The sequence below is a fragment of the Solanum pennellii genome, chromosome 10 (assembly GCF_001406875.1).
Source record: "Solanum pennellii chromosome 10, SPENNV200".
NCBI lineage: Eukaryota > Viridiplantae > Streptophyta > Magnoliopsida > Solanales > Solanaceae > Solanum > Solanum pennellii.
In genome coordinates, this window is record NC_028646.1 from 56022582 (window position 1) to 56029942 (window position 7361).

General features: G+C 29.6%; 1 long non-coding RNA gene across 2 annotated transcripts; it reads left to right on the forward strand.

Annotated features, from left to right (window-relative positions):
* The first annotated feature begins 99 nt into the window (after nucleotides 1-99).
* LOC107002020 lies at nucleotides 100-4737 on the forward strand. 2 transcript variants are annotated; one of them, XR_003574918.1, is made up of 4 exons: nucleotides 100-223; nucleotides 1591-1839; nucleotides 3642-3783; nucleotides 4548-4737. It is a non-coding gene; the product is annotated as an uncharacterized LOC107002020 (long non-coding RNA). The 2 variants fall into 2 exon arrangements; XR_001454493.2 differs by having other exon boundaries at nucleotides 104-223; nucleotides 1602-1839.
* Nucleotides 4738-7361: the final 2624 nt, after the last annotated feature.

Sequence of the window (7361 nt, forward strand, 5' to 3'; positions counted from 1 at the left end):
CTATTTTACTTGAACTTTAAAGTGTTGTACACGTGTCAATTGGAACCTGATTGCTAACTCTAAATGGGTACCACAAACCAGCATAGATAATTCTAGAGTTATCTTTCCACTATCCTTATTCCAAAAATTACCCAGAATTATCTCCTTCAATTAATTGCACAAAATTGCTCTCACACTATCTTCATTCTAGAAATTACTCTCTCACTTATCTTCGTTTCTTCAGGTATGCTCCTTCTATTTATTTTGCCCAAATCTTTTTGTTTCTTTTTTTCTTTATATTTATCTATAATACTTGTAATTGAAACTTTTAAGTGATTATTACAAATTTTAAAAAAAGAATTCGAGAATGAAAATAAAAGAGCAAAAAGAGCTTTATCTTTGTCATCTCATGATGTTCAGATTCTTGATATCAATATATAATGCACGCTATTTCTATTCAATTTTTTGCAATTTAAATGGGGTTGAACTAAACAAGCCACTTATTTTGTTTTAATTTGTGACATACTATCTTTGTGGCTTAAAAATCCACACACTCCATGTCAAACTGCTAAATTATAGAAATTGAGTGTTTTTGTTTTGTTCCTGTTCTTTAATTTTTTTCTAGAGATGTTTTCCATCTTTGTTAGGTTCCTATTTATCTTTTTGTTTTAGAGATAATACCTTAAAAGGTACTCAACTAGGAAATATCTAGAAAAGTCATTAAACTATGTTATGTATCAATAAAAACACTCAACTTAGGGTTTTTATTTTGAACGATGACTCATTTATTAAATAAATTTGATCTGAAAAAATAAATTATATTCCAACTGATGAAGCTTCGAATGACTGGATTGTATCTGGATACATGAAATGATGATCACCAAAATTTAAATTTGGCATATCAGTTGACCATAACTCAAGTAATGATTTTACTTTAAAGTAATACAATTTGGACGTTTTCTCTCCCAAAATCTTTATTTCTTATTTATTTTTTTGTTCACAAGGAACCAAATGAAGAACCAATAATATCTATTAAGACTAATGTACTGGCTACTCAAGGTGTTAGCGAAGTTGTAATTAAAGGTATTAAAACAGCTGGACGATCATGTACTTCTAAGAGAGGTTGTTGAGGTTCAGAAGAAGAAGATTAGAAATCATAGCAGAGTATAGATATTATTTTTGTAATTTTTTGTGGTTATTTCAAATATCTATTATGTCATAATACATTTTTTGGTGGGTTCATGATTAAATGGCTTAAGAAAAAAAATTGTCATGCTAAATTTGTTTAATGATAAATTTACTTGAGCGATTTTTGAAGATAAAATTTTTGAGTTGGGTGATTTTATTGACGCAAAACAAAATTCATTGACTGTCTTAGATAGTTTTTCATAGTTGAGTGAATATTAGCTCATTTGTTCAATGGGATTCAAATTAGTCCTTTCTTTTTCAAATTGGGTATGCACCTTTGATGTGGTAGAATTGAGTGTACTCTCTCTCCTAATGTTCTGTTGCATGAAAATCATATTTTAGGTCTGGAATGATATTTCTACAACATCCGATATTTCATTTTCTTAAGTATTGAGAGAAATATGACAAATAAAATAAAATTAGGTATCTTGCAGGTCTCTTGGATATGCTCCAGCTCCTACATCCTTTAGTTCAATGTCCAGTTCTGTCAATGTGCTCTCATATAGAGAACGAGCATTGAATGAGCAATCACTGCACCACCAATTTACAAATATTCTGTTTGCTCAATATCCACAATATATTTTTCTCCCTTTTGATATCCAGGAGCTAACAACCTTGATATTCCAAAGGCAACTTGAGCCCCATAAGATATTTTTACAGCAACGAATTGAGGTATTAATGTTTCTTTTTAGTCATCTGCTTTCATTCTTAAATAAATAACTGGGTATTGAGTTATCAAGAAAATTTTTAACTGAAGAAATCTTGTATAACAATGGATATATTTCAGGTATTTATGTATTCATCCTATAATTTTTTTATAGTCAAAATTGATGCAATGACTGTCACCATTTCTTTTCGTTGTTTCACTCTTCGGAACCCTAAGAAAACTAGACAGTTTTCCTGTTAAAACGCTAAAGAATAAAGACGATTTGTACAGTTACAAAATCTGCTCGACCATTTTACATGGTTGAGACTTTTAACTTATAACAGAAAAGAACCAACAGAATGTGCAACAGTCCAGAGTTAAAAGAATGGGTAGGAAATGTCAATTATTTATAAACTTCTTGTTCTTAACATTCTCCATCTAGACCATTTTCTTTGGTTTACTTGAACTATTAGTCTATGTGCAAGGCTTAACAGGTTTATCATATTTTATTTATATAGCATTTATCGAACACGTTGTGCAATTTTGACTTAAAATAACATAGTATTGAAGTGTTCTTTGGATGTTTAATTCTCAAGCATATGGTTCTGAAAGTACAGTTCATGGAATTTATTTTTGGAATTTAGTATTACCGTCATATTTTACAACATTCTCAATTAGGATGCAATACTATGGTTTTCGTTTTTTTTTTTTTTGCGAAAGAAAATCTACTTATTATAGGAGATTAGAAATGATCATACTCAAAAGAAGTATAAGTGACCTACAAATACATTAAATAATATGCCCTTTTAATGATGATAAAACTTTTTAAAGGAAAGAAGATAAATTTAAAATTACATCAAGATTGGTTTAAAAAATTACAATTAATTGCATAGTCTCTACCTATATTTGAACTTTGGTAGACTTTTCTTTTATATAGGAAATATCTTATAGATAGTATGATTAGGTAAATATTGTTAGATTATTCAATGAGCGAGTTACATTAGACATGACAAATGTCTACATATCTAATTATGTTTGTTTCGTAACATATTTATTGCATAGTTCAGATCTTATTGTGACAAGGAGGAAATTTCTTAAGGATTGTGTATCGTTTTCGTTTTTGATGTGATAACATAACTGTATGGTCCTAAGGAATACAAATATTATGCTTCAAAACAACTAATATGTAATATTATAGTGCCATGGTAGAAGGCTAATGAACTGGAGGTATTGTTTAGAAAGTATTTTGAAAGTATGACATGTATATCATGAGAATCTAGCAACCTATAGAGATTTTGTGGCCTTACAAGTTACGATAGAGATCTAGAAACACATTTTAGGGACAAATCTTTGGTGTTGGATGTATCTTTAGGTTGTGTAGAGCCAAATGTTCTTACCTTTTTTTTTCATTTCAGAAAAAGAGACATTGGCTTTGACGAGATAGACTCTCTCTTTTGTTTGGTCTTCGCTTCAATATTGTAGAATATATCAATATAAGGTTCAAAGTAGTGGTTTGAACACATTAGCCAATTCTATTATTTTTTGTTCCATTTTAAAATAAATAGTTTCAACTATAAAATTCAGCATAAGAGCGATATGGTTTTATTACTCTTGAATTACCAGTTTAGTGTACAAGGTCTTTAAATTTCTTTGCTTGAATGTTGCTCAATAGTGCAAACATACCAAAATAGTAGACATTTTTACCTTTGTAAGAATACTAATTTGTCATTCTAGAAATATGATGTCTCCCGGATAATTTTATTTTGTTTCCATTGGTTAGTAACTTGCTATCCATGGTGCAACATTGATTTAAGATTACGGTCTGCAGCGCTAGGTATTCGAGATTGACTATGCAAAGGCTTTGAAGTCAACTTTGATATCGGTAACTTCATACATACGGGGACTCTTCATGATTGACAAAACTCCATGATATTACTGCCTGGGATTGGACTATAACAACAATCACATGTGTGAGTTCTGTATTTTCAAATTGGGATTTATTTATTTATTTACTTATTTATTTTTTTATTTATATTCTTTTGTTAACCATAAAACTCAAAGTCAGCTTTCTTTGCTTGGTTTTATTTGTGAAGTTCTTTAAAATAGGACATGATTGTGCTAACAAATCCTTCTGAAAGAACAAACCATTGGAAGATACTGTTGGAACTGTTAACCTTTTTGTCATTATATATCCGTATGAGCCATGAATGGCATCACGTGAAAACGAACATGTTAGTCAAATATCTCATATCCATTTGTTTTTTTCAAGTCAATTACATCTTTGTTTGTGGCATAGCCTGTGAAATGCCAACGACTTAGTCTATTGTACTTAGATTTCAGCTGAAAATTTCAAGGGTTATACCACTGGACTCTGGTTAGACTGGAATACCATACCTGTTGACATTGTGTTCCTTTAATAGCTTACCTATATTGAAAAAGGAAATCCGTTTTATAAATTTGGTGACCCGTAAACTTTACCAATTGAGCCTACAAAAGTCAAAGAATAGGCATATATGTAAGATCTATCAATGTTTAAATTTGCTCTTCATGTTAGTTATTGTTGCGGTTTGTATATATATGACAACTCTTTCGAGTAATGGTAATTAAAGTAACCACTTAATAAGTCTTTATCCATGTATGAGGCTTCCCTTACAATTGTTTATACTAGACTCACATTTTATGCTCATTATTCATCTTTATGTAAAACTATAACTTTCCAATTTCTCAATTCCAGGTTGCACTAATAAAAAGCTTGGTGGCTTGTTTGGAAGGAGGAGTTCAATTCAGTCCCTGCTCTGAGGAAGGCAATTATATAAGTTTACGGTCCTATTCTATCTGTAGCTTACTGGTGTACCATTATTACTAATCGTTTTGCTCTTGCTAATCATTTTTGCTCTGAAAATAGCCAAATTTTCTAATTTCTATGCCTTTTTTATGTACAAGTTTTTGATTCTCATGTCTATTTTGAATCTTGATTTAGGTGGCTTTGTCATTTCAATTTTTAGACTATTTCTACTACCCTTCAAAACTTATGATGAGAACATTGCTTCAGAGTGTATGCTTCCTTTTTTTGTTTTTTCAATCTAATTCTTGACCAATATGAAAATTGATATTCTCAGCTAATAATTTAATGTATTCACTTGAAATATAAAAGTTTAACATAAAAAAAAACGGTGTCTTTCTTCATTGTATTGTTATATAAATTTACTTTATTTAATTACAGCTGGTCTTCAAAGCATAAAAAAGAATCTAACCACTTCAAAATAAAATGTTGGGCCCGTGTAGCACGTGTCATACTTATCTAGTATTACATAGAAATGTGATGAGGAGGATGATCTAGGGAAAATTGTCTTCTTATATAAGTTAAGTCAAAATTGTCTAGAAACCTCCTTTCTTCTCCAACTCAGTTTTTTATAGTCAAGTCAAAACTGTCTAGAAACCTCTTTTCTTCTCCAATTCAGAACTACGAACATCGGTATACTCCAAACCCAAAAACGAAAACCCTTCAATTCTCCTTCAGCAGAACGTCCTCTTTTAGGGCCATAGTTGTCGCCGGCAATACACTGCGAGACTAATTGATATGTGGTTATGCAAGGCAGCCATGACTCCAACTCCGCCATTTGGAGTCATAAGGTAAGTAATCTAATCCATTAGTTATGGTCTGTTACAAGCTATTTTTAACACATCAAACCTATATCTATAATAGTATTAGTTTTCTCATCTCTTTCCCTCTTTTAGTTCTCCGTACACACACTCTAGTTTACCACTCTGAATGAGTATTGTTGCAGTTAAGCGAAAAGGAAAGGTCATATTTGTATTTTTTGTGCTCACTTTGTATTTCAATATTATTTTGTATTTCAATCTCACTTTGTATGTCAGTAAGTTTTGAATTTCTTTTTATTTTATATTAATTCTAAATATATGCCAACAAGTTTTAGATTTTTTATGTTGACTATGCATTTAAATATCACTTTGTATCCTAACAAGTTTTATATTTATTTTTTTATTTTTAGTATTAATTCTAAATGTATGCCGACAAGTTTTAAATTTTTTGTGCTTACTATATATTTCAATATCATTTTGTATTTCAAATCTAACTTTGTGTTCCAAGAACTTTTGTATTTCTTTTTTATTTTATTTTAGTATTAATTCTAAAAGAATGCCAACAAGTTATATATTTTTTGTGCTCACTATGTATTTCAATATCATTTTGTATTTCAATTTCACTTTGTATGCCAACAAGTTCTCTTTTTTTTTTAGTATTAATTATAAATGTACGCCAACAAGTTTTAAGTTTTTTGTGCTCACTTTGTATTTCAATCTCACTGTGTATGCCAATAAATTTTGTATTTCTTTTTTTAATAATTTTTTATTTATTCTAAAATCTTTTTCACTGCCAACAAAATCTTAAATCGATCAACTTCAATTCAACATAGATTGATTATTTTCAATGGAGTGTTAAAAAACATTATTGGGAGCTTGAGGAATAATTGAATAAGGGAGAGTGAAGTCATGTCGATTGTGGAGCCAAACACATATATAAGGAAAATAATTTTGTAAATTTTAATCCCAAAAATAAAATATATGAAAAAAATGTAAGAGTAGTGGAATGAAAAATTAGGCAGGCTTAAAGTTATACCAGAATTATGATTAATAATTATAGAACCGTCAATATGGGCTAGACCCGTTGGGCTGGGTTGGCCTAACCCGAAATTTAATAGGGTTGGACTAAGATTTTTGGAGCTCATTTAAGAAAAGGGCTTTTTAGCCCGGTCTGAATAAGCCAGCTGATCTGTGAGGCTTGAGAAATATCGACAGGTCAGGCCCGTGGGCCAATAAAAATTAATTAAAAATATAATATACTATTAAAATTAAAAATTAAAAAGAGTTCAAACTCAAAATAATTAGGTTAATATTTCTATTTAGATATTTATATTTTTACTTGAAAAAACCTAATAAATCTTAGTATAAAGATAATTTTATTTGTGTATTTGATTAACAAGTATTAACATTAACATTATGTAATATTATTTTGTCAATATTTATGATAATATTTTTTAATTATAATTTATAATTAATTTAATAATTATAAGAAAAATATATGTTTTTAAAGTGGACTGGCCCGGCAAGCCTATAGCCCACATACTTGTGGGTTGGGCCTACCGTTTTTGGCCCACACAAAAAGTGGGCAAGCCCGGCCTGACCCGTGAAATGTCAAAGCATGTATGAGTTGACCCATATGAGATGGGCTAGCCCATATTGACAACTCTAAGTAATTATGGTAACTTTGTTGATTTAAATTTAAAAATAACCTTATTTAAAATATTATTTTTTCTTATTTTCTCCATTCTGTTATCAATTAATCGTATTTTTTTAAAATTAAACAAATGATAAAAATACATAAATAAAATTATAATAAATTAAAATATTGTCATTTTCAATAAATATTGGAAGTTTGGCTATGAGATCCCATTAAATGTTAAAATGTTGTTGTTTTGAAAAAATTTCACAGTAAAATAACATGTTAATATTGTTGGGCTCGTGCTAA